Here is a 25,960-nt window from a genome sequence, read left to right as displayed (position 1 = left end):
CAATATCCAATCAAATACCAACGTCGAATGAGACGGTGCTAATGAAAACATAATCTAACAAAAATCTTCCGTAACTTTGAACTGTTTTTCACAAGCTGCTGTGAAATCTGTACTGATAGTAGAGAAGTGCTTTATGTACTCCATGCTGTTTTATCGTTATTCTTCTCAAAGTTTCTTGCCTGTATCCAGCGAATAAGAAAATTCGTGCCAGATTTATTCTATATGCGCAGCTCATGTTTCTCCTTCACTCAGCGCAACGCGACTGCTCAGTTCTCACACAATGTGTATTCATTATACCGTCGCGCACTTCTTTCATATAAAATTAACTTTCCGGTTGTCAGCACAAGGAGAGCACATAACGTGCCGCAACAACTGGCATTAAATTCCCCTCTTGTTGCTCAGTCCCGTAGCTCAAACCCATGCTTCAAAATGATAGATCGTATTGCTCAAATAATTCCACTATATTTTCTTGCCTCCCATTTCATTCAAGTGTTGTCCTTTTACTGGGAAATTTCACATCCGGGATACGAGAGGTATGAAACAAATTACATTATTATTCTACTGATGACAATTTTAATCCTAAGGGGAGTGATTTCTTTACAGAACTGTTTCTTGCTCTATCTGCCACGTAAAAAGTGCTAATCGGTCGTTTCATGTATAATATTAGAATATATAATATTATATAATACATAAAAATTATTATTACTAAAATAAAAATTATTATTTATAGATAATATATAAACAGTATATAAAATATATTATATTATATAGTATAATTATTACAAACTCCGCCATTGCCGGTCCCAAGCCCGGATCCTCATCTTACAAGTGATGAGGGAGGAGGAGGGGGAGGAGTAACAACCTCGTAAAAAAACCTGGGTCCATCTGGCTCCGGATGGTAGCACCCTGTGAGGGCCCCTGCCTAGGGTTACGGGTGAAAACCGGTCAACGGTCTCATAGGCGGATGAGGAATTTTTAACTCCCAACGGCTGAGAGAGCGGAGGAACCAAAAATCTATAACTACAAGCGTCTGTACCCAGATTGGGCGGCTTGTGGGCAGCGTCTGTTCCTCATGTTAGAGGCGACTGTTTCAAGAAACCTTCTAACGCTAACAACGTTAGTCGTATTCCTGGTAGGTTACGCAAGTAATCTCCCCAACTTTGAAGAATTTCAACAGTTACAATCTTAACGTATGATGGAAATGTCTTTCAATAACGAAACTACCCCAGGTGGCCAATCCACCGTCGGCAACGACGCAAGCAGACCCATGGATTCTGGGGAGTCTGCAACACCATGCAAATCCAACAAGATTAAACCCAGAAAAATCTTCAACATAGCAACTCTCAACATAAACTCCCTTCTCAAAGTGGGAAAACTTAAGCACCTTACAGACCAGTTACACACGGAAGACATACAAATTGTGGCGCTACAAGAAACTCGCTTCACTGATGAAAACACATTTGAATCAAACAAATTCAGAATATTTAAAGGAAAACCTGGAAAAATTGTAATGAAGAAATGCCCTCAGCTTGGCACAGCTTTTGCTGTAAACACAAAAATTCTGAACTCTGTCGAACATTTTTGGTCAACATCATCGAGAACATCTTTCCTCACTTTTCGATGTGCAAATAAAAAATACACATTAATCAATGTTCACGCTCCCGCAAATGACAATAATAATGCTAAAAATAGGGAAGAAACAGATGAATTCTGGGAAAACCTTAAGGATCATATATCAGAAATCCCAGAAAACAATGCAAAAATACTTCTAGGAGATTTTAACGCTCAGATTGGAAAAGAAAAGAAATTCCGCGATATTGTCGGCAACTTTCCCGCACACAAACGAACCAACAAAAATGGAGAAAGGTTAATTATGCTCTGTAAGCAGTTTAAACTCAAGCTAATGTCAACACGTTTTAAACATCTTCCCAGAAAACAAAAAACCTGGGTATCTCCGATAAAGAGTATCGGAGAATTTCAAATAGATCACGTTGCCATCTCCTCCAAATGTGAAAAAGAAATATTGAACACACGTGTCCGAAAATCTCTAAACCTCGACTCCGATCACTATCTCACGAAAATAAAAACTAAACTGATCCCACAAAACAAACAGAAAAGCAGAAACGGTGAATATAAAAACAGAAATAAAATAAATTTTGGTCTTACAACCCTGAGAAATTACAACCTTAAGTCCAACTCTAACCTCAAGGATTTTCAGAAAAAACTAAAGACATTCCCCCTTCACAAAACCTCCAAGAATTTCAGAACAACTTGATTGAGGCAACAGAAACAACCTTTCCAAAAAAGAGCAAACCGAGACACCCGTGGTGGGACAGCAACTATAATGAAGTTCTGCATGAAAGACTTAAAGCCTGGAAAAAGTGGAACTCACATAAAACTGAAAACAACTTTGATGATTTTACGCAAGCCAGAAAGAATGCCTCGAAAACTATTCGCAACACCAGGAGACAATATGAAAAACAACAACTGGACTCAATCGAAGAGAATTTCAAGAAATGCAACACGGCAGCTTGGTACAAAACATTCAACCAGAAACTCCGAGGAGACCAGTCCCCTTGCCTAAACCTTATGAGAAATAATAAGACTCTCGCCACCAACAATACTGAAAACTGTGAAATCCTGGCTGAATATTTTGAGACACTCCTAAACTGCCAAACACCCATCCAGACTCTCAGTTTTACGCAACCAGAAACATTACCAACACATTCAACACCTCCGACACGAGAGGAAATCACAAACATAATCAAAAATCTCAAAAACAGGAAAGCATGTGGAGAAGACACAATTACAGCAGAAATGCTCAAGCTTGGGGGAGAAACATCAGTAGAAGAACTACACAAAGAACTTGAACAAGTATGGGAAACCAAGAAAATCCCAAGTCACTGGAAAACTGCCCTAATTCACCCTTTGTTTAAAAAAGGTGACAAAAGGGATGTTAACAACTATCGTGGAATATCGCTTCTCCCAGTCCCATACAAAATTCTATCAAAAGCCCTGCTGAATCGTGTATCACCAATTATAGAGGGAAAACTTGGAGAATATCAAGCTGGCTTCAGACCTGGAAGATCCTGCGCCGAACAAATTTTTAACCTCAAAACAACAATGAACTATTTATCTACAAGGAGCAAGAAATATTTCATAACATTCATTGATTTCAAAAAAACTTATGACTCAATCGATAGGGACACACTCATCAAAACACTTCGAGAATATGAAATAGATGAAACAACAATCACCATAATCAAAGAAACATTAACAAATACAACAGCAAAAGTAAAATTCCAAGGAGAAATTTCACGGCATTTCGAGGTCAAAACCGGCGTCAGACAAGGAGATGCGCTGTCCCCGGTACTCTTCAACTGTGTTCTGGATAAAGTCATAGCAGAATGGAGAAAACTCACGCAAAAACATGGAGTTGAGAAAGTCCAAATTGGAGGGATGTGCTACAAAGCCATTGAAACCAACTGTTTTGCCTTCGCTGACGATCTCGCCTGTTTAGCTTACACGCAAAAAGACACAATAAAACAAATAGAATTACTTAAAGAAACTGCTGGAAAAGCAGGCTTGCAAATTTCATTTGAGAAGACAGAAATCATTACAAATATCAAAAATCCACCAAAGAAAATAACTACGAAATACGGGAAAATACAGGTATCTAAACATTTTAAATATCTTGGTGAACTAATTCAGCCTGTGGCAATAGGTCATCCAGCCTGCAGGGCTAGAATACAAAAACTAGAGACAGCAACTCACTACTGCAGACAAATGTATTCAAAAAAATGTATATCCAAAAACATTAAACTCAGACACTACCAGACTGTCATTAGACCGCAGATACTATATGCATCAGAAACACTGGCAAATTTTACATACGCAGAACAGATAGAAAATCGTGAAAGAAGAATTGTGAGGACAATTCTTGGACACAGGAAAATAACAGATGATCAAGGCAAGTCTGTATACAGACTAAAAAGCAACAAAGAAGTGTATACGAAGTGCAGCAAAATTACAGACGAAATTAGAAAAAGAAGATGCTCCTTTTATGCTCACATCATGAGGATGAACCCGAATAGGCTTACAAAACAAATATTTTCGTACATCGCAAATCTAAAAAATAAAAATTTATGGTTTATCAACACAGAAAGAGATCTAAAAGAAATGGACATAGATCAGGAAACAATATTTAACAGAAACCTTTTTAGAAAAAAACTGAATTCATTCACGGGTTTCGGTGTGAAAATTAAGACGACTTCTAGAATTAAATGGTCTGAAGAGAGAAAAGCCGCCTTCAGCGCAAGAATGAAAGAAGTGTGGACTGAGAGAAAGAAGACTTCCCAGAAGCGCAAGAAATAACTGTTTTCACGGTCTTTAACGGTCAAATTTGTATAATAATAATTATTATTATTACAAGGAACATTACTTTCAACTTCAGGTACGTCGAAAATAAAAATAAAAACGTGAATATCAAGAAGAGTGTGTTTTTAGAGATACTGCTTACATGAATTGGCTAGCTTCAACGTAATCCTCAGGGCGACTGATACCTATATGTCGTAAATGCCTACCGTTTCCCTGTCCCTTCTGTAAACCAGCTGCCACCTGTCTATCAAGTCATACTATCACGGTACCCTGCCCTGTCTAAAAAAAAATCTCCTCATGATGACCTCTTCCTTTTCAAGAAACAACGGATATAAAGTAGTTAACAGTTTAGCGGGAAACGGACAATAAGGAGAACATTCCCCAAACGAGAGAATTAAACACTGGAAGTTCGAATGTTGCGGAAAATTGGAAAACGTGAAGGGACGGATGGGCAGCTTAAAATTGGTCTGATCAGGGGTTAGCGAAAAGATACAGAAAGAAACTTTTATTGAGATGACTGTAGAGTGCCACAAAAGCGTCAGTGGTTGGTCTCTGTTGCTCATTCTCGTAGGACTGCAATACTCCAGAACCAGCGTACACGTTAGTCTGCACTCCAATCTGGGAGGAAATAATGGTCCATATAAACTGCCCAGTTCCCACTACAGCATACAGGCAGGCAAAGTTAACCATCAGGTATCATTACTTTAAATCGTCTTAGACGATAAACAAAAACAATGTGGCAAAGGTCATGATGTATGGAATCTACTTCGAGATTAGTGTTTATGCAACGTGCTGCTGCTGCTATGAGGAAGAATTGTTTGGTTTCATGCTAGATGGTTTGTCTTGAGGAGAAAAACTTTTAGGCAATGGAAAGCAGGCTGTAATTTCCATCGTATCAGATCGAGATGATGATTACGACGACACGACGACGACGACAACAACAACAACACCATGTTCCTTTTGTTGTCTTGCGGCTCTCCTACAGTTTGGTGCAGATAATTTCCATGCATGTCAGCAATTCTCCGTCAGATAGTGACTGTTAATCACATTTCGCGAAAATGGAAAATAGATAATGAATGTGTTGGTGAACTGAATTGCAAGAAAAAACCACCTAGCATATATAGTCATGGGTGTCATGAGGTACTACTTCTTAATTTCTTCACGGGTTGGGACCGAGCGAGGTGACGCACTGGCTAGCACGTAGAATTCGTATTCGGGAGGGTGACGATTCAAATCCGAGTTAGGCTATGCAGATTTAGGTTTTCCGTGATGGATTCAGCAAATTCCGGGGTGGCTTCTCTGAAACGGCCCGGCGGATTTCCTTCCCCATGCTTGAAACAATCAGAGTTAGTGTCCCGTCTTAATGACTTTGCTGTCGATTGACGTTAAACCGTAATCTTCCTTCCATCTTCATGCGTTGGCAGACGCGACTTCAGTGAACGCAACCCCTGTCCCTAGCGTATTCTGCAGAAGTCACTTTGCGGTGTTGCCGGTACGGCGAGCGATGCATTTAGAACTAGAGAGTCTCACATCACATGAAGAGGAAGACTTAATATCACAACACGTATGGTTTCAATAGTTATCCTCAGGTTCTACTTTCTGTCCCCGTTGCAACTGCGCTGGCTGCAAATGCCTAATTAAATCGAATAAATGTTCGCGTAATTGAAGAGGAAAGTTTTATGTTTTCCCAAATTAGAGGCATCGCTGCGTTAAGTATCGGCCCGAAATGGGGTCTTTTCGAGTATAAGCATTATTTCTTTCGAAATGTAGTTCATGAAGTACCCATTGTTTAATATCAAAACAATGAAATTAAAAGTTAAATTTATGAAATTGATCATGTTTTAGCTGCAGCCTCATTGTTTTGTTCCAGCTATACAGGGTGAAAAGTATTTAAATCGACAAACTCTGGGAGGTTTTAGGGGACATCAAAAACAAATATTTTTCCCTAGTGTCATTTTTTCCTATGAGGAGTATTTAAACCAGTAAAGGAAGATTTCTCTGGCGGCAAATTAATTAAACCAACAAACACTTTTCCATTTTTCTATGACCAAGAGACAACACATTAACACAACCCAATTTCAATTACAGTAGATTTTCAAAAATGCCTCCATTGACACGTAAACAAAGGTTACACCGTCGGATCATGTTCTATCTGACACGGGCACAAACCCCAGGAGTATCCTGAATTGTTCCTGCTGCTGCTACTATCAGGGCAACCAGATCCTCTTCTGATGCAACAGGAGTTGCGTAAACAAGGTTGCGCATCTCTCCCCACACAAAAAAGCCCAGAGGGGACATATCTGGGGATCGAGCAGGCCATGGTACAGGACTGCCAATCCACATTTCTGGGAACCGTTCTGTCCAGGAATCGACGCACACGACGACTGAAATGTGCCGGCGCCCCGTCATGTTGGAACCACATGCGTCCTCTTGTAGGGAGCGGGACGTCTTCCAGAAATTTCGGTAATGCTCTGGCGAGAAAATTATAATAGTGCCTGCCATTTAATTGCCTAGGTAGCAGATACGGCCCAATTTAACAGTCCTCAACAACACCGACCCACACATTAACGAAGAACCGCACTTCATGAGCGTTAGTAACTGTGGCATGTGGGTTATCCTCACTCCAAACATGTGAATTGTACATGTTGAAGACTCCATCACGCCCGAAAGTTGCTTCATCGATAAACAATACAGAGGATGGAAATGTAGGATGCATTTCACACTGTTCGAGGTACCACTTCGAAAACTGTGCTCTGGGTGGATAATCAACTGGTTCCAGGTTGTGGACACGCTGTAAGTGAAATGGACGTAACAATTACTCTCGAAGGACTGTTCTTACATTCGTCTGATTCGTCCCCATGTTACGTGCAACTGCACGAGTGCTGATTGAAGGATCTCGCTCCACATGCCGCAAGACAGCTTCCTCAAATTGCAGAGTTCTTACCGTGTGACGGCGTCCTTGTCCACGTAATCTGCTAAATGACCCGGTCTCACGCAGACACTGGTACACAGCAGCAAAGGTCGTATGATGCGGGATACGGCGATTCGGATATTTTTGGTGATAAACCCGCTGTGCAGCTCGTCCGCTGTGGTGCGCTACGTAGTACGCACCAACCATATCAGTGTACTCACTCCAGGGGTATCGCCCCATTAGTAAACAGAGACAATGCACTACTACACTGGTGCACAGCAGTTGCCTACAACTGAAGTGCGTAATACGGCCTCCACCGGTTTAAATAATCCCCATAGGAAAAAATGACATTAGAGAAAAATATTTGTTTAAATGTCCCCTACAACCTCCCAGAGTTTGTCGGTTTAAATACTTTTCACCCTGTAGTAGAGCGCTCGCTGTGACTTACTTGATACAGTGGCGCTTCCCTTTCAATCTACATTACAAAGCCCCCTGCAGTCAGATATTTTCTCGTTGATGCAATGTCCGTCGGAAGTTTTGCCAGAAAATAAAGAAAAGTAGACATCTCCAGTACATATAAAAGATTTCCTCTAGGACTGCTGAAATGTTTATCTTCGCTTTTCACGCTATTTCCACTGGTAACGTTTATAGGATACTAGGAGAGACGAGGCTATAACGTACCCACTGTGTATAATCTGCAGTCCGAACAGCGACGGAATCTCACCCTAGCAATTTTTCAGTCGGCATTCTAATGGCGCGGAACAAGGTGGCAAACTGCCTTAAGCAGACAGGAGCTGCTGTGACCGCCGGGGACCCGGCGTCCAGCCACTAACTTATTTAACAAATTCAGATCTCACGGGGAAGAAACAGTTGTCCACTAGCTGTGAACAAACTACCTGCTTCTCGGCAGCTGCCGGTTCAGAGCTGAGGTCCTGCTTTAAATCCGCTCCGTCTTGTTTTATGTCCGAATGCAAATTACTTTGGGCCGATACTTAACGCAGCGATGCCTCTAATTTGGCAAAACATAAAACTTTCCTGCTCAATTACGCGAACATTTATCTGATTTAATTAGGCATTCGCAGCCAGCGCAGCTGCAACGAGGACAGGAAGCGACCAGCTGCATTACCATAACCGCCGCTGTTGGAAGCGGGAATCTGATGCAGCGGGCATATTTTTAGCAGAGTGCGCGCCGCGCTGCAGGCCACCCGCTGGCCGTCCGCGCAGTTCGTCGACGTCTCAACAAGCCTTTGTTCCTAGTCTAACGATTTTTGCAAGCACTCATTACGTACACCGATACGTGTATAGCAGCTCTAGGGCAGGGAGTGTATTTAAGGTTGAGAACATGTCACCAAGTTCTAATGGTATTACAAGAGGACCGCACCGACTCGAATTCGTCGATGTCGTGTGAATTTATGGGATACGCACGGCTTGGCCAGAAATACGCTACTGGCCATTAAAATTGCTACGCCGCGAGGGATTAGCCGAGCGGTCTAAGGCGCTGCAGTCATGGACTGTGCGGCTGGTCCCGGCGGAGATTCGAGTCCTCCCTCAGGCATGAGTGTGTGTGTTTGTCCTTAGGATAATTTTGGTTAAGTAGTTTGTAAGCTTAGGGACTGATGACCTTAGCAGTTAAGTCCGATAAAGATTTCACACACATTTGAACATTTTTGAAAATTGCTACACCAAGAAGAAATGCAGGTGATAGACGGGTATTCATTCGATAAATATATTACACTAGAACTGACATGTGATTACATTTTCACGCAATTTTGGTGCATAGATCCTGACAAATCAGTACCCAGAACAACCACCTCTGGCCGTAATAACGGCCTTGATATGTCTGGGCTTTGAGTCGAACAGAGCTTGGATGGCGTGTACAGGTACAGCTGTCCATGCAGCTTCAACAAGATACCACAGTCCAAGAGTGGTAACTGCCGTATTGTGACGAGTCAGTTGCTCGGCCACCTTTGACCAGCCGTTTTGAATTGGTGAGAGATCTGGAGAACGTGCTGGCCAGGGCAGCAGTGGAACATTTTCTGTATCCAGAAATGCCCGTACAGCACCTGCAACATGCGGTCGTGCATTATCCTGCTGAAATGTAGGGTTTCGCTTGGATCGAATGAAGGGTAGAGCCATGGCTCGTAACACATCTGAAATGTAACGTCCACTGTTCAAAGTGCCGTCAATACGAACAAGAGGTGACCGAGACGTGTAATCAATGGCGCCCCATACCATCACGCCGGGTGATACTCCAGTATGGCGATGAGGAATACACGCTTCCAATGTGCGTTCACTGCGATGTCGCCAAACACGGATGCAACCATCATGATGCTGTAAACAGAACCTGGATTCATCCGAAAAATTGAAGTTTTGCCATTCGTGCACCCAGGCTCGTCGTTGAGTACACCATCGCAGGCGCTCGCATTGTCTCCGAGCTGATAGGTCATGCTGCTGCAAACTTCGTCGAACTGTTCTTCCAAATGGTTGTTGTCTCTCAGACGTCCCCATCTGTTGACTCAGGGATCGAGACGTGGCTGCACGATCCATTACAGGCATGCGGATAAGATGCCTGTCATGTCGACTGCTAGTTATACGATGCCGTTGCGATTCAGCACGACGTTCCGTATTACCCTCCTGAACCCACCGATTCCATATTCTGCTAATAGTCATCCGATCTCGACCAACGCGAGCAGCAATGTCGCGATACAATAAGCCGCAATCGCGATAGGCTACAATCCGACCTTTATCAAAGTCGGAAACGTGATCGTGCGCATTTCTCCTCCTTACACGAGGCATCACAACAACGTTTCACCCTGCAACGCCGGTCAACTGCTTTTTGTGTATGAGAAATCGGTTGGAAACTTTCCACATGTCAGCACGTTGTAGGTGTCGCTACCGGCGCCAACCTTGTGTGAATGCTCTGAAAAGCTAATCATTTGCATATCACAGCATCTTCTTCCTGTCGGTTAAATTTCGCGTCTGTAGCAAGTTATCTTCGTGGTGTAGCAATTTTAATGGCCAGTAGTGTAGAAATGCCAAGTAACTGAAACAGGCGTTCCAGTAGCCAAGAGTTAAAAAAAATTGAAAAAAATGAAAACACCCATTTCTGTTAGGGTAGGTTCCAGACAGGGGTTGGCGTAGCGGAAGGGAGGAAGAAAGATTGGGTTTAAAGTCCCGTCGACATTGAGGTCATAAGAGACGTAGCACAACCTCAGACTGTGTCAAAGACGACGAAGGAACTAGGCCGTGCGCTTTCAAAGAAACCATCCCGGCATTTTCCTGGAGTGATTTAGTAAAATCACAGAAAACCTAAATCTGGATGGGGGAAAGGAAAGGTGATGACGATATCAGCTGCATCGGGACTTTATGTGGAATAAGCGGCGACGAGTGAAAATGTGTGCTGGACTGGGATTCAAACCTGTGATCTCATGCTTACTATGCAGTTGCGTTAGCCACTGCGCCACCCGCACACACAGCGTTAATCGCATATGCGCGGACTACCTCTGCACGCTCCTCGGACGACGCACATTCCCTCCTAGCTCCACCACTTGTCCTCAGTACCCGTCCATATTCTCCGTGCTCGCTAATTTTAGATTTCCACTGCATGTCGAAGGATTCACAGCCCATCGAGACCTGTCAATTTATATGAATGTCTGGTGTCTGTTCTTTCGAACATGTCTGAAAGAACATACACCGCACATTCATATAAGGGATTATAAGGCGTAAGCAAGAACTTACGCAAAATTTGATACTTTTATTATTTTGAATTTGATGAACTACGCGTGCTGCAGTGCTATGGTGACAGTCATCGTAAAAACATGGTAAGCAGTAATTCTCTCGGCATTTTACACACGTTATAAACGCCGCATTTGTACTATTACACGGCTGTTTAAAGTCTCTATAGAAAAACTAACTTGGTTTACATTCATGAAAGGTTCGTTCTCATATCACAATTTGGCTGCAATCCACTCGTAACGGATCATTTCGCCAAATTTTGGAGAGGATGGCTGCTGGTGTACAATGGAAAGTATTCTGATGGACTCTTCTCGGGATGTGTTTTCTTTTCCTCTCTCTCGAGGAGATAAAAGTAGTTTTGAAGGTTTTTGATCAAATTCTTTAACTGACGACAAAAACAGGCATCGCAGGGTTGCCCTAGCGGAGTGCATTTGAAAGGAGGGGAGGGGAATCACTTCAATAACGCACTACGGCAATCCTCCTCCATCTTGAAATATCTCGTCGTATAATTGTACATTTGTTTGTCTTCCCCAGTATCCATTTAATGGAAGCAATTTGTTCTTCAGCACATAGGTCTTCATTATCTCAGTCAAAAGGTTTCTGTATAGTGCAGTTGTAAATTGTCTAGATTTTGAGGAAGTAATGACGACATTTCTATATTTGGACGCGAAATGATCCACAGTTTCTGGAATCGGTCTGGAAAAGCCAGTACTTTCTTGTAATCATGCACAGACCGTTGGCAGGATTTTGTGGAAAGGATTACAGCAGACTGCACTGTATTGGAGTGGGTTACTTTGTTCATATTTTCGGATTATTTGCAGTTAAGTAACATAATAATTGAAATTAAAATAAAAAAATGTTTCCACAGAGGGATTGGATCCCACGACTCTTAAACTCTCTACTCATATTCCTTGAAACAAAAAGCTTCTTAGTGCTGCTTGACAGAGGCACGTCGATTAAGTAGGCGTAACGTTGCAAAGCGGTATGAAATGGAAGGAGCATCTGCGGATTGCAATAGCGAAGACGAATAGTAGACTCCAGTTTATTGGGAGAATTTTACGAAAGTGTGGTTCATTTGTAAAGGAGATCGCGTGCAGGATACTAGTACACCCATTCTTGAGTATTGCTGGAGTGTTTGGGATCCGTACCAGGTCGGATTAAAGGAAGACATCGAAGCAGTTCAGCAGCGGCCTGCTAGATTTGTTAGCGGTGTGTTCGAACAACTTTGCAGTGTTGTGGAGATGCTTAGGGAACACAAATGGGAATCCCTGGTGGGAAGGCGTTGTTCTTTTCGAAGAACACTACTGAGAAAATTTAGACAACCAGCGTTTCAAGCCGGCTGCAGAACCAGCGTACAGCCGCCAACTTACATTTCGAGCAAAGACCACGAAGTTAACAGAAGTTATTGCTCGTACGGAGACATATAGGTGGTTGTTACTCCCGCGCTGTATTTGCCAGTGGAACAGGAAAGGAGTGACTGGTAGTGGTACCTCCACCACACACCGTATAGTATGCGTCTTCGGCCTGGAATCTCACTAACTCGAGTGGCATTGTCTTCAGTGACGAGTCCCGCTTCGCACTGACGACCGATGGTCAGCGATGACAGCCCCGATGACCAGCGAGGACGTGTCTCGATACGCCCCGAATGGCGATGGGATACCAGCATGACTGTCGCCTGCCATACTCCCTGACAGCCAGGAGTGATGATCTGGGATGACGTTAATTTTCATAGCTTGACCCCTTTGGTAGTCATCCATGGCATCTTACGGCACAACGGTACGTTGACGCCATTCTACGCCTCGTTTCGTTGCCCTTCATGCCAAGCCATCCTGGACTTATATTGCAGCAAGATAATGCCCGCCCACACATGGCGAGAGTGTCTAATGCTTGTCTTCGTGCTTGCTAAACCCTACCTTGGCCAGCAAGGTCGCCGGATATCACCCAAATTAAAAACATTTGGAGCCTTACAGGTAGCGCCCTCCAACCAGCTCGGGAGTTGGACGATTAGAGAGAATTCGGTACGACATTCCTCAGGAAGACATCCAACAGTTCTGTCAATCGACGCCAAACCGAATAACTGCCTGAATAACGGCTAGTTGTGGCCCAACACGTTACTCTCTTGCTCAATTTGTGAAGCTCTCTCTCACTCTCTTGAATAAATCATCCAATTTTTCTGAAACTGCAATCACTCGTTTGTCTATACACGTACAGCACGTCTACATATTACTGCCGCATTCGGATGATTCCTTTGTACTGCGTCTTTGTTTTCCTAGTACATAACTAATGAGGAGGTATTGAATAGAATTGGGGAGAAGAGGAGTTGGTGGCACAACTTGACTAAAAGAAGTGATCGGTTGGTAGGGCATATTCTGAGGCATCAAGGTATCACGAACTTAGTACTGGATGGCAGCGTGGAGGGTAAAAATCGTAGAGGGAGACCAAGAGATGAATACACTAAGCAGATTCAGAAGGATGTAGGCTGCAGTAGGTACTGGGAGATGAAGAAGCTTGCACAGGATAGGGCAGCGTGGAGAGCTGCATCAAACCAGTCTCAGGACTGAAGACCACAGCAACATGTGTTTCTTCTAAACGCTTGTCCATTTGAAGTTCCCACTTCTGTCGCTGTCATTTCTGGCCGAGATTAGCAATTACCACAAATCTGGACGAAGTTGGTGATGAAGAGTAGGCGCGGAAACCTTGATAGGTGATGTTCTGTTATCTTTGTGGATGTCTTCCATCAAACCATGTTTTCACATAGTTTACACGATTCACGAACAAACTAATGCGGCGATTTCATCACTTCATTAATGAAATGGGCGTCGTAACATCGTTCATAAAAGCACGTGGAGCGTTGGAACTGTTTTGTAAACAATCTGATTCATATCTGGAGGTGATGATACCTATAGCTGAATCTAACGAAGGCATCCAGGTTCGGTCAAAGTTAAAAATAATCTATACGGTTCTAGTGATATTTGAATTGATTGTTCTCCTGTTTTGTTGCTGTGGTCTTAAGTCGGAAGACTCGCTTAATGTAGTTCTCCAAGCTAATCCATCCTGTGCAAGCCTCTTCATCTCTGCGTAACTACTGCATCCTACAGCCATTTGAACTTGTTTATTGTATTCGAACTTTGGTCTCCCGTTACACATCCTTCCATTCACAAATTGACCATTCCTTCAGACTCTAGGACATGTCCTATCAATCGATCAAAAAATGGTTCAAATGGCTCTGAGAACTATGGGACTCAACATCTGAGGTCATCAGTCCCCTAGAACTTAGAACTACTTAAACCTAACTAACCTAAGGACATCACACACATCCATGCCCGAGGCAGGATTCGAACCTGCGACTGTAGCAGGCGCGCGGTTCCGGGCTGAAACGTCTAGAACCGCACGGCCACCGCGCCCGGCTATATCAGTCGATCCTTTTTTTAGTTAAGTTGTGCTATAAATTTCTTTTTTCCACAGTTCGATTCAGTAACTCCTCATTTTTTATTCAAGCTACCCACCTAATTCTCAGCATTCTTCTGTAACGCCACATTTCAAAGTCTTCTCTGCTTGTCTTAACTATTTATCGTCAACGTTTCACTTCCGCCGGCCGCTGTGACCGAGCGGTTCTAGGCGCTTCAGTCTGGAACCGCGCGACGGCTACGGTCGCAGGTTCGAATCCTCCCTCGGGCATGGATGTGTGTGATGTTCTTAGACTAGTTAGGTTTAAGTAGTTCTAAGTCCTAGGGGACTGATGATCTCAAATGTTAAAAGTTCCATAGTGCTCAGAGCCATTTTTTTCTTTCACTTCCATACAAGGTAACAATCCATGCAAATATTTTCAGAAAAAGACTTCCTACCGCTAAAATGGTATTAGATATTTACAACTTCCTCTTTTTCAGAAATTCTTTCATTTTTTGCCCTGTCTATATTTTTATACCCTCTACTTCAGCTATCTTCAATTATTTTACTGCGCAAAAAGCAAAAGCCTTCTACTACTTCCAGTGCCTCAGTTTCTAACCGAATTCACTCAGAATCGCTAGATTTAGTTCGACTACATTTCATCATCCTAGTTTTATTGTTTTTGATGTTCATCTTATAAATCTCTTTTCAGGGTACTATTCGTTTCGTTCAACTGCTCTTCCAAGCCGTCTACGACGGAATTACTACGTCTTCACCAAACGAAGTATTTACGTATTTCCCCTGAACCTATATTCCCTTTCGAGATCTTTTTCTTCACAGATTCCTCAATGAACAGACTGAGTAACATCTGGGATAGGCTACAATTCTGTGTCTATTCGGCATCAACTACGATGTGCGTCTCATGTCCGATTCTTACGACTGCAGTCTGGTTTCAGTCCAAATTAAATAACCTTTCGCTGCCTGTATTTTATACCTGCAAACTTCAAAATTTCAGTTTCTTGTGAATGACAGAGAAAATCAGCTGCATCATAGGTGATGTCGCAAACGGAGGTCAGTGTTTCGACCAGTCAACGTGGGGACACCTGATAGAATTTTCAGCACCAGTATTTCACCTGTACAAAGAGAAAAGAGGGCGGAAACCAGTCCCGATCCTGTGTGCCATTGTTCTGCACGGAATCCTATTATCTCTCCATAGAATGACGATACGCGAGGCGTTTGACTGTGATTAGTGAAAGTAAGTTCAGCAGTCACCTTGGAACTATTCTAGAGGAATAGGCTATGTACCAGTACCATGCTTCATCTTTCCCTTCCTCTTTCGTCCTTTCACTTCCTCTCATTCCACACTCGTACATAGTAACAACACAGGTTACTGACATTTAGCATGGGCACTTCTCCTAACTGTCCAAATGATACAGGATAACTCTACACTGCGCAGGTCACAGTAAGCTGTTTGGCGAGATGCACAAAATGTATCAATACTGTTTCACTCTGCGGTTATCCCACTCCCTACCTTATTCCGTTGCGTAAGATACACTAAAAATATACGACCGTCGAATGCCTACATACAAGTTCTACTTTCTTTAATTTTACTGACATGCTCATTAGGCATATTTAGGGGGAATTAATAGTTTCCTTGACTCTTCTTGACATTCCTTTCAATAAAAAAGCGTCCTGCCACAATGATTTATATTTTCTGTAAATGCAAATCTGACAGTAAACCTGCGAGTTGTTACTAGCACGGTCCTATTGGAAGTGATATGCTATTGCCTTCCTTCGACCTTTGAACTGAATACCAAGATAGTGCAACTTGGTGGTTTTCACGTATGTAAATGGTTGCAAAAGACGAAAAAGAAGCAACACGTGACAGAGAAAAATCCAAGCACCCACTGACGATTGATCCCAGATTTTTTTTCTGACGCCCCCTAAGCCACAGAGCTACACATAACATAAATAATTTATACACTCTGACGGGTTGTTTTAAACTTTCACGTAAACATATGCATGATTAAACCGTAAATTTCGAAGGATTCCGTCCGATTTGTGCGAAAGTTGGAGGTCCTAATCTGGCACTGGTCAATAAATAAAATGGTAATACATTAGCAATGTGAAGGAGAAAATATCCGCCAACGAATGACAAGTGTAAGTTATCGAAGATCTAACGCACATAACACAAGCAGCCATAAAGATATTAGATTCTTGTTAAACTGAAGTATAATCAGCATTTACTCTCCAGATTCTTCTAGTTTCTGGAAATATTATTCCTTTAGGGCTCACAAATAAAATAAGTAAATATGAGAGCGTGAAAGATATGCTAACAAACACGTTTAATTACTTAACCGCTCTGCTATAAATATTCATTTCTTACATTAATAATGACCCGAGGGGAAGAACAGCACTAAGGAACAGCCGGATGACAATTTTTTGATAGCTTCTTCACGGAAAAAGGGCTTGGGATTTGTCTAGTAAAGTACCTACCTCATACTCTAATACAGACCTTTAGAAGCAACTTATCCGCACTCGGACCTTGCTCAGCATAGTAATATGCATTGTACCCGTGCAGATAGCTGAGAGCATTAAGACATTGCTTGTGAGACACGCTGTCGTTTATCGACTAATAAAGTCATCAGAAGATCAAAACAAACTCCAAAACGATTTAGAAAAAATATGTGAATGGTGCGAAATGTGGCAGTTGACCCTTAATAACGAAAAGTGTGAAGTCATCCACATGAGTGCTAAAAGGAACTCGTTAAACTTCGGTTACACGATTAATCAGTCTAACCTAAAAGCCGTAAATTCAACTAAATACCTAGGTATTACAAATACGAACAACTTAAATTGGAAGGAACACACAGAAAATGTTGTGGGGAAGGCTAACCAAAGACTGCGTTTTATTTGCAGGACACTTAGAAAATGTAACAGACCTACTAAGGAGACTGCCTACACTACGCTTGTCCGTCCTCTTTTAGAATACTGCTGCGCGGTGTGGGATCCTTACCAGATAGGACTGACGGAGTACATCGAAAAGGTTCAAAAAAAGGCAGCACGTTTTGTATTATCGCGAAATATGGGAGAGAGTGTCACAGAAATGATACAGGATTTGGGCTGGAAATCGTTAAAAGAAAGGCGTTTTTCGTTGCGATGGAAACTTATCACGAAATTCCAATCACCAACTTTCTCCTCCGAATGCGAAAATATTTTGTTGACACCGACCTACATAGGGAGGAACGATCACCACGATAAAATAAGGGAAATCAGAGCTCGTACGGAAAGATATAGGTGTTCATTATTTTCGCGCGCTATACGAGATTGGAATAATAGAGAATTGTGAAGGTGGTTCGACGAACCCTCTGCCAGGCACTTAAATGTGATTTGTAGAGTATTCATGTAGATGTAGATGTAGACACGGGGAAACGAGCTTCACCCGACTCTAATCTTACACGTGGTTAACGGCGAGGGCTGCTGAGATGGCCAGACTGGACGCTGTTTTTAGGCGGTTTCTCACATCCCACTGGGAAAATATCGGGCTGGCATCCATGTCTCGCCTCAGATACATTTAAGAAATTTTCTCACACCTTCTCATGGGATTTGCCTTAGAAGCAGGCATATTGGGCCTCAGATTTCCTCCTCGGGACTGATTAAGAAACTGATGACCATAGATGTTCAGTCCTTTCAAACACATACTCATCATCGTAACAAGCGGTTGTTTGTCAAGAACTACCCTGACTCTGTTGTTAAGGGAAAGTGAGCAATGACTAACATTAAAACTGTTGTTGGTGTTGTCTTCAGTCCGGATACAGGTTTGATACAGCTCCCCATGCTGCTCTATCCTGTGCAAGCTTCTTCATCTCCCAGTACCTAATGCAACCCACATCCTTCTGAATCTCCTTAGTATATTCATCTCTTGATCTCCGTCTACGAGTTTTACCTTCCACGCTGTCCTCCAATACTAAACTGGTGATCCCTTGATGCCTCAGAACATGTCCTACCAACCGATACCTTCTTCTAGTCAAGTTGTGCCACAAATTTCTCTTCTCCCTGATTCTGTTCAGTACCTTCACATTAGTTATGTGATCTACCTATCTAATCTTCAGCATTATTCTGAAGTACGACATTTCTAAAGCTTCTATTCTCTTCTTGTCCAAACTATTTATCGCCCATGTTTCATTTCCATACATGGTAACACTCCACACAAATACTTTCAGGAAAGACTTCCTGACACTTAAATCTATACTTGATGTTAACAAATTTCTTTTCTTCAGAAACGCTTTCCTTGCCATTGCCAGTCTACATTTTAGATCCTCTCTATTTCGATCATCATCAGTTATTTTGCTCCACAAATAGCAAAACTCATTTAATCTAATTCCCTCAGCATCACCCAATTTAATTCGACTACATTCCATTATCCTCGTTTTGCTTTTGTTGATGTTCATTTTATATTCTCCTTTCAAGACACTGTCCATTCCGTTCAACTGCTCTTCCAGATCCTTTGCTGTCTGTGACAGAATTACATCATCATCGGCGAGCCTCAAAGCTTTTATTTTTTCTCCGTGGATTCTAATTCCTACTCCGAATTTTTCTTTTGTTTCCTTTACTGCTTGCTCAATATACAGATTGAATAACATCGGGGATAGGCTACAACCCTGTCTCATTCCCTTCCCAACCGCTGGTTCCCTTTCATGCCCCTCGACTCTTATAACTGCCATCTGGTTTCTGTACAAATTGTAAATAGCCTTTCGCTCCCTGTACTTTGCCCCTGCGTTAGTATTTTGCAGCCGTGACTTATTAAACTGATGGTTCGGTAATTTTCATATTGTCAACACTTGGTTTCTTTGGGATTGGAATTATTGTATTCTTGAAGTCTGAGGGTATTTCGCCTGTCTCATAAATCTTGCTCGCCAGATGGTAGAGTTTTGTCAGGACTCGCTCTCCCAAGGCTATCAGTACTTCTAATGGAATGTTGTCTACTCCCGGGGTCTTGTTTCGACTTAGGTCTTTCAGTGTTCTGTCAAAATCTTCACGCAGTATCCTATCTCCTATTTCATCTTCCTCTACGTCCTCTTCCATTTCCGTAATATTGTTCCCAAGTACATCGTCCTTGTATAGACCCTCTATATACTCCTTCCACCTTTCTGCTTTCCCTTCTTTGCATAGAACTGGGTTTCCATCTGAACTCTTGATATTCATACAAGTGGTTCTCTTTTCTCCAAAGGTCTCTTTAATATTCCTGTAGGCAGTATCTAGCTTACCCCTCGTGATATATGCCTCTACATCCTTACATTTGTCCTCTAGCCATCCCTGCTTAGACATTTTGCACTTCCTGTCAATCTCAATTTTGAGACATTTTTATTCCTTTTTGCCTCCTTCATTTACTGCAATTTTATATTTTCTCCTTTCATCAATTAAATTCAATATATCTTCTGTTACCCAAGGATTTATACTAGCCCTCGTCGTTTTACCCGCTTGATCCTCTGCTGCCTTCACTACTTCATCCCTCAAAGCTACCCATTCTTCTTCTACTGTATTTCTTTCTCCGATTCCTATCAATCGTTTCCTAATGTTCTCTCTGAAGCTCTCTACAACCTCTGGTTCTTTCAGTTTATCCAGGTCCCATCTCCTCAAATTCCCACCTTTTTCAGTTTTTTCAGCTTTAATCTACGGTTCATAACCAAGAGATTGTGGTCAGAGTCGAGATCTGCCCCTGGAAATGCCTTAAAATTTAAAACCTGGTTCCCAAATCTCTGTGTTACCATTATATAATCTATCTGAAACCTTCCAGGGTCTCCAGGCCTCTTCCATGTATACAATCTTCTCTCATGATTCTTGAACCAAGTGTTATTAAAACTAAATTTTTTTTTAATTTCAGGTGTTTCGGCTTGCGCCGCTATCAGAAGGGGTTGATCACGCAGCAGCAATTTACCGTCGCAGCGAAACGGACAACTTTCCAAAATGACCAGTAGCCTGTCTTACGGGCAAATCAGTGCTGTCAACGGCTGTGGAAACATCCAGAGGGCGAGACTTCCTATATGGCGAGCAGTAGCACTATTTCAACAAGGAAAAGCGTACACTAGCCAGCAGAAACGAACTCACCAAGTGGCATAGATTGGTAGCTATCAATTCAACATGTGTTGTGTTCTGAAACGCAAAAAGAAGCAAACCTTCAAGCAGATTCCTGTTCATATAATGGAAGAGGATTGATGATATCTTCAAATGTAAAGATGTCAACGACACAAAGGTTACAGTGGTTTACTGAACATGGCCTCTGAAATTGATTAACCATATAGTTAACAGGGATCCACAGTTTAACGGCAACTTCGAACCATAGCACAACCTGGCATTTTTCAATTTAACAGACCATTGTCGAGAGGAAAGAGGCGGATTTGTAATAAAACTTTCCAGGAATGGCTGAGTATTGAACTTTTGAGCTTCATATTCTTGGATTTGGAGTCTGACACTTACCCGCACAGCCACGAAGCCTTGATTACTGAAGACGAATTCCAGGGTGTTTCCTTAAACAGACCAATGCCACTTCCTTAGCCTACTGTTCTCCAACAGAGGAAGTACTCTGTGATGATAACCTTTTTATCAGTTTGAAAGCTTTGTTTAATGCAGCTTCTCAGTTAATGTGCTACGCAATCACTAACGACTCACGGAAATGCAGTCCATCTATTCAAAAGCAGACAAGTATATGTGACGTTATATTAATGTGAAGACTATCAAACTATAACCATCCTTATAACACAGCAGTTATGATATTAGATTTCTGAAAATAAAAGCACTAATTCCCTTCCCAGTCCCCAAGCAATGAAGAAAGATCAGGTTTGAGTGTCCCGTTAAAAACGGAATTATCAGAAAAAGGTCGAGACTCCCCCTGTCCAACCGTCCACTTGACGTATCAACAACGACGGATAAAGATAGGGGAATGAAACAGTGGATAAATAAATAGAGAGCAGTGTGGTACTGACGGCTGTGAGACTCTCAGGAGCTGCTCCGGCTTCTAATCGAAAACTGTTTCCGTCCTACACACACATGGCCCCTTTCTACATGGTGCATGGTAGCTGTGTCTTCAGCTCATCTGTTGGGTGTAGGTGACTATATTGGTTGTGTGTGCAGTATGGAGCACGTTCGTTTATTATAGTGATGAGTCCGTTTATTATAGTGATAAAAGGGAGAGGGTGAACCTGGTGTCGGCACATACCCTACTCCTCTCCAATAGCACCAAGGGGGCCAACGCGCTTAACACCCTCATCCGACATCCGACGCTCGATTGCCATCAACAGTGAGACTTACCCTAAGTGCTTAAAAGACTGCGAAGATGTTTGTGGTGTTAAACCTGGCGATGAAGAACTCACTGCCAACATCTCTCTATACTTTGCCGACCAAATACTGATGACGATCACGTGTCTCAACAACCGGATTCGAACCGACTAGCTCTTAGTCAACTGACAGCACCGAGTCGTGCATTAGCAACCTCCGCTACGGAGGCAGCTGTAACTTAGAATTTCTCTTACGATTCCTATTTCAGTAAATGAATTCTCTAACTGAAGCACAAATACCAGTCAAAGCTTAAGTTTGCTTTTGAAAACTGGACACGTCTAATTCAGGAACAAAAGTAAAATATTTTTGACCGATATTTGCTTTGCCTACAGAAGTACCTTGACAAGGCCCCTTTAACAGCTTTCAGCATGCAGCCTGAATTTCTTCAGTTTCAGTTTTTTTATTTTGCTTTACATATGGACTTTTCACACACCGAGTGAAACTCACAAAAAAGTTTAGAAAGCGCAATAAAGTTGACCTGATATTTTTAGTATTTTAACGTTTTCTGATCACTTTGGATATGCCAAGGTGTCAGAACATTTTATTCATCTTCCTTTGTTCCCAGAATGAGATTTTCACTCTGCAGCGGAGTGTGCGCTGATATGAAACTTCCTGGCAGATTAAAACTGAGTGCCCGACCGAGACTCGAACTCGGGACCTTTGCCTTTCGCGGGCAAGTGCTCTACCATCTATTTTTTTTTTTTAACAAAAAAAAATTTTTTTTCAAAGCCAAACTCAAATTTCTTTTTCCTTTAAGAACAAATTGTGAGGAATAAATAAGGTTTTTTTTCTTTTTCTTTCAAAAGAAAACAAAGACTCCGATTATACTGGTTTCTCCTTCCAGTAAACAAAAATGAGTCTCCTTCGTCTTGTTGGCGAAGAAGCAATCTTTTGGAACAAAAATAAAAGTTTCTCAAAGCCAAAATCAAATTTCTTTTTCCTTTAAGAACAAACTATGAGGAAGAAATAAGGAAAAGCTTTTAAGTCGTCGTGCGACTTGTAGTTAAAGTCCAGTTCTTACAGGAGCTCCTGAAGTGTATCCGCCTACAGCATGCCAGCTCGTCCAAACGTGTCTTCTCATGGCGTAGGCGTGGGTTCTGGGTAGCAGATCTATTCAGTTCGGTTCGTTTTATACAGTTTTCAGCTTCTCAGGACTTGGACGTTCCAGCTACTAGGTGGGTCATCGAAAGTGCTCCGTAAGAATTTGGAAAAATATTGTTTATAGCGTGGGTTGCGTATCAGGACGCAGTGTCGTTCGTTGAGATAAGTCCAATATCCTAGCGTAGACTTGTCGCCAGAAGTAAAAAGATAGCGAATCGTGTGGCCACAGATCCAATTCGTCCGCAGCTCGTGGTCGTGCGGTAGCGTTCTCGCTTCCCACGCCCGGGTTCCCGGGTTCGATTCCCGGCGGGGTCAGGGATTTTCTCTGCCTCGTGATGACTGGGTGTTGTGTGCTGTCCTTAGGTTAGTTAGGTTTAAGTAGTTCTAAGTTCTAGGGGACTGATGACCATAGATGTTTAGTCCCATAGTGCTCAGAGCCATTTGAACCATTTGATCCAATTCACAGAGTTAGTTTTGACGGAGGGGTAGAAAGTCTTATCGGGGTACAAAAGCATGTGGACGTCGATCTGAGCCGGTGTCTGGCGAGTAAGAAACGCCAAAATTCGCCGCGCAAGTGTCCAGACGTCTAGCGCTGTGCCACAGTGGAACCGGTGGACATCCGTGTCATCCACGCCACAGTGGGTGCAGAGGGATGAATCGGCGAGATGGGTGCGGTGCAGACGATCTCGGTTAACGTGTTTGCCATTCACGGTGATGTACCACGCTGATTGAACGTCTGATTCGAGAAAACGCGCATGGATCGCCTTCCATATGTGTCGCCACACGTACTGTGGATACTTACGTTCGATGGGGTTGGACGGGCGGCACTGTTGTAACAATTCGGAGACTGTTTTCGTAAGGTACAAACGTGTAAGTGGTAAGGACCGGTAGATATAACTGAACTCCAGGAAAAATCGTTGGATGTAATAAAAGGGGGTTGGAATGGTCGATACCAGTACTGGGGCGGACAAGGAGGCCGGTGCGAAGTTGTGAAGCAGGAGGCTAGTAAGGCTCTGCGGGCAACGATGCCAAAGTTTTAGTTGGGAGCTGACGTATAGTGCCTTGACACGAGTCGGCACGTGGATGAGTCCCACCCCGCCACGATCTCGTGGCAGTGCAAGGGATTCATACTGCACCTTGAATAACATCCCCGAGCTGACGAAGGAGCCGAAAGCCATCAACAGTCGTCGCGCCAGGAGATTTGGGACTGGTAGTACTTGAGCCATGTGTGGTATACGGGAAGCATGATACATGTTCACGTAGTGCGCGCGTTGGATAACGTCGAGAGCTCGTAGCCGGTGATCTGCGAGATTTGCTCGGATTGTCTGCAGCAAGCGTCTACCGTTGATAGTCGCTGAGCGGCGCAGGTCTGCTGTGAAATCAAGTCCAAGACACCGAATGGTGGCGGCGATACTAAGGGGGGCAGCGCATCTCTCCGGCAAGCCCTCACCAATGAGCAGGACCTTGGATTTTGACACGTTGAGGCAGCTCCCCGACGCTTCGCCGTAAGTCGCCACCCATGTCAGTGCTGCTCGTACTTCATCTTCACTGCGCAGATATAGTACTATGTCGTCTGCTTAGTCTGTACAACAAAAACGGTGGCCTTGCACAGCCATGCCTTCCAAACGTTGGCGCATGCCCTGGAGCAGGGGTTCCACGGCGAAAGCATACAAAATCGTGGAAAGAGGGCATCCTTGTCGTACAGATCGTGCGATGAGCAGGGACGGTGTAAGACGACCATTGTACATGATTTTAGAGGTTGCACTACTCAACAGGCGCATAACCACTGTTACAATACCGCCAGGAAAACCCATATGCTGAAGAACTGTCCGTAAATAGAAGTGGTCAACACGGTCGAAAGCCTGGCCAAAGTCCAGTGAAGCCAAGGCGCCAGGGAGACGCTGATAATGCGCTAATGCTATCATGTCTCTGTAACGGCAAAGGGCCGTACGGATGTTGTTGTCGCCTCCTAGGGAAGTCTGGTCGCAGGATGTGACGTAACGTGCGACCTTCTTGAGTCGCGATGCCAGTAGCCGTGTGAATATTTTCATGTCGCTGTTGAGCAAAGTAATTGGTCGATAGTCCTGGACCCTCGATAACCCGCGCGGTTTATGTACGGGGATAATAATTCCTTCTAGAAAGGCGCTCGGGACCACTGTCATCGGTGACATCAGCTCTTGTGCGAGTGCCGTCCACGTGGAAGCCAACAAATAGTGAAAACTTTTATAAAATTCGATGGGTATACCGTCAGGTCCAGGAGATCTGTTATCGGAACCCGCCTTGATAGCGTCTACCACTTCATCTGTGGTTACGTCGTCTTGGAGGTCATGCACTCCATCCTCCGGAAGAGTGTTCGTAGTAAGCTGAGCGACTTCTGTGATCAGTGCTGCAGAATGCGGTACGGCTGCGTATAGCCCGGCAAAATGAGCATGGAGAGCACGACCGATGCTTTGTTGGGTGTCGTGCCGGCGCCCTTCCACATCAGTGAGGACTTGGATCAGAACTCGTCGTCGTCGTTGTCTTTCCTGAAGGAGGTGGGACATCGACGGACGTTCTTGAGGGATGCGATTAGAAGCTCCAGAACGGACTACAATGCCTTCCAAGTTACGCCGCATGATCAAGGAGATCTGCGCCTTCGTGCGATGGACCATCGACTGCCGGGCTGGCGAGAAAGACATCGTCGTACAGTCACGTAGAATGGTGTAGTAGAAGTGCAGGGTATGAGTTTGCCACGCCTTTAATTCCTTCCCAAAACTCATCAGAGTCTTCCTGAGGGTCGGCTTTGCACAGGAGAGCCACCATGATAAGGTGGAGTCATAGGCTTCTCGACGATGGTGGCAGCGTGCCCACGCTTCTTCGACCATACGGCGACAGTCTGAGGAGGTCAGGTGAGCGACATTGAGTTTCCACAGACCACGACTATGCCACACTTGCTGTCGGGCGAGAGTGACGTCACAGAGGTACGCATCATGGTCTGAAAAGGCCAAGGGCCAGACTTCCGCATGACGTGTGCCATCAGCAAGGGAGCGGGTAACGTAGATGCGATCTATGCGGCTTGACGAGTGAGAGGTGTATAATGTATAGCCCGGTTGAATTCCGTGGAGCTTCTTCCAT

The 25,960-nt window shown here is 43.4% G+C and overlaps 1 long non-coding RNA gene across 1 annotated transcript in view; it reads left to right on the top strand.

Moving 5' to 3' along the window:
• Positions 1–21,032, top strand: part of LOC126474043 (uncharacterized) — a 223,932-nt gene extending 202,900 nt beyond the window's left edge. The window contains exon 3 of the long non-coding RNA XR_007586561.1: positions 20,295–21,032. This is a non-coding gene — a long non-coding RNA (uncharacterized LOC126474043). The remainder of the gene's footprint in view (positions 1–20,294) is intronic.
• Positions 21,033–25,960: the final 4,928 nt, after the last annotated feature.

The sequence above is a fragment of the Schistocerca serialis genome, chromosome 4 (assembly GCF_023864345.2).
Source record: "Schistocerca serialis cubense isolate TAMUIC-IGC-003099 chromosome 4, iqSchSeri2.2, whole genome shotgun sequence".
NCBI classification, from domain to species: Eukaryota; Metazoa; Arthropoda; class Insecta; order Orthoptera; family Acrididae; genus Schistocerca; species Schistocerca serialis.
This window is presented reverse-complemented; position numbering and strand designations above follow the sequence as displayed.